This window comes from Brassica napus, chromosome C2, assembly GCF_020379485.1.
Source record: "Brassica napus cultivar Da-Ae chromosome C2, Da-Ae, whole genome shotgun sequence".
Classification (NCBI taxonomy): domain Eukaryota; kingdom Viridiplantae; phylum Streptophyta; class Magnoliopsida; order Brassicales; family Brassicaceae; genus Brassica; species Brassica napus.
The window spans coordinates 32,648,719-32,650,808 of record NC_063445.1 but is presented as its reverse complement, the minus strand read 5'-3'; the positions used below and the strand labels follow the sequence as shown (position 1 = coordinate 32,650,808).

The 2,090-nt window shown below is 45.4% G+C and overlaps 1 non-coding gene across 1 annotated transcript; it reads right to left on the bottom strand.

The window, feature by feature from the left end:
* Positions 1 to 1,352: 1,352 nt before the first annotated feature.
* LOC125582804 lies at positions 1,353 to 1,460 on the bottom strand. The gene has a single exon (XR_007320256.1). It is a non-coding gene; the product is annotated as a small nucleolar RNA R71 (small nucleolar RNA).
* Positions 1,461 to 2,090: the final 630 nt, after the last annotated feature.

Sequence of the window (2,090 nt, the reverse complement as noted above, 5' to 3'; positions counted from 1 at the left end):
CAGTCCTGAACCAAATCTGTCATACTAGACAACTGGAAAAAGGCTACCGCTGAACTAGAAAGCTTGTGAGCATTATCAACTTACGCCTAAGGCTTAACTAAAAGCATCGATCGATACTATCCTCTGACAATCGATCGATATTTGTGAAAGGTGTATCGTCGATATCCCTATAGGACCATCGATCGACACTTTCTTGTGATCAATATACGACAGTTGAGATCCAAGATCTAGTTAGTTAACCAGTGAAACATTGCCATCGCTGATCACTGTGTCTAAGGGGCTGAGCTCTAATATACCATGCATGCAACTGATAGGCATCTATAAGATTATAATCTCCAACACCTGAATAGAAACCCTGCATCTAATAGGTTCCCTAGCTCCTTGTGGATGCGATCCCTAAGTACTACAATTGAACCTCTTATTTGAGAGAGTAATTCACTCCTTAGGGTAATTTGAGTGGTATTAAATTTGGCGCCGTTGCCGGGGAGATTTGATCGCCATTAGATTTAGTGTTATTATTTCTTTTCTTTTTCTTTACCCCTATTCTGACACAAAATTTTTTCTTGTCTTTACAGGTGAATGCCCAGCAGTACCACAAGCAACAAGGAAAAACACCTGCTATTCTCAGAAGATCCTGCTCACCTGGAACGCACGATCCGCAAAGGTCAACGTTTCACATCGCTCGACGCAGCAGCTTTCACGTCGACCGATTCTCGCACCTAACCATCGACCGACACCCGACCTTCATCGTCGACCGATATACCTCGTTCAACATCGATCGATCCTACTCCGCGTACGTCGATCGATCCTTAGTCGCAAAACATGGTTGCGACTATTATTCTCAGACAGGATGAGAATGGAGACCTGTATGACCAGGATGGTCATCTGCGTAATGCAACAAGTCAGAAACTAGACGCTCAGGGGAATGTAATCCCTGATGCTGATGATACAGGAGCTGCTCAACCTGTAGAAGAGGCTGCTCCACCAAAGGGACTGGCCGACTACAATCGTCCAGACGATTACTACACCAACAGATCAGCTATTCGCCTTCCAGAGATTCAGAAGGAGAATTTCGAGCTGAAGCCTCAGTACTACACACTCGTGTCGCAACTACCCTACTATGGGTTTCCGCACGAGCATCCTATGGACCATCTGGAGAGGTTCGAGGATCTTATCGCTGCTATTCGTATGGATGGAGTCCCTGGGGACTACCTATTGTGCAAGCTCTTCAAGTATACTCTGACTGGAGAAGCGATGCACTGGCTTAAGCAACTACCCACATGATTTCTAAAATCCTGGGCCGACATCAAGAATACTTTCTTGCGAAACTTCTTTGATGAGGCATGCGCTGAAGACTTGAGGAGCAAAATTGCTACGTTCGCGCAGGAGACTGGAGAGTCTTTTAAAGATGCATGGATCAGATTCAAGTCCTTCCAGCGAGACTGTCCACACCACGGATTCAATAAAGTGAAACTGCTGAGCACTTTCTTCAGAGGTATCGCCTTGAGGTATCAGATGGCTCCTGATACAGCTAGCGAGGGAAACTTCAACACCAGGAATCCGGTGGAGGCTATGAGGCTGATAGAAAATCTAGAAAACAGCAGCAGCACAAAGAACACTGACTTTGAGAGGAAGAAGTTGTTTGCATCCCTAGGAAAGGAGAAGATGGACGAAGTTAGAGCAAAGTTAGATGTGGTTCACGAGCTTCTTAGGAAGAAGGTCTGCTCAGCTGAAGGAGAAGTAGCTGTAGACATGGAAGGAGAAGAGGATGTGAACTACATTGGAGGTACTGGATTTTAGAGATCTGGAAAACAGGGTGGAAACATAAACTTCTATGGCAATGGTCAGAGGAGTAACCAGAGTTCACAGTTCCAGAAACCTTTTAGCAACAACAGCAGAGGCTATGGAAACTCATACTATCAGAATCCACCACCACAGACTCACGAAAGCAAGATTGAAGCACTGCTTGACAGAGTTCTGGAAGGACAACAGCAACTCACTGTGGACTTCAATGGGAAGATAGATTCTGCCTACAACAGTCTGAACACACGAATTGAGACCTTAGGGACTCAAGCGAGGAAGCTTGAAAT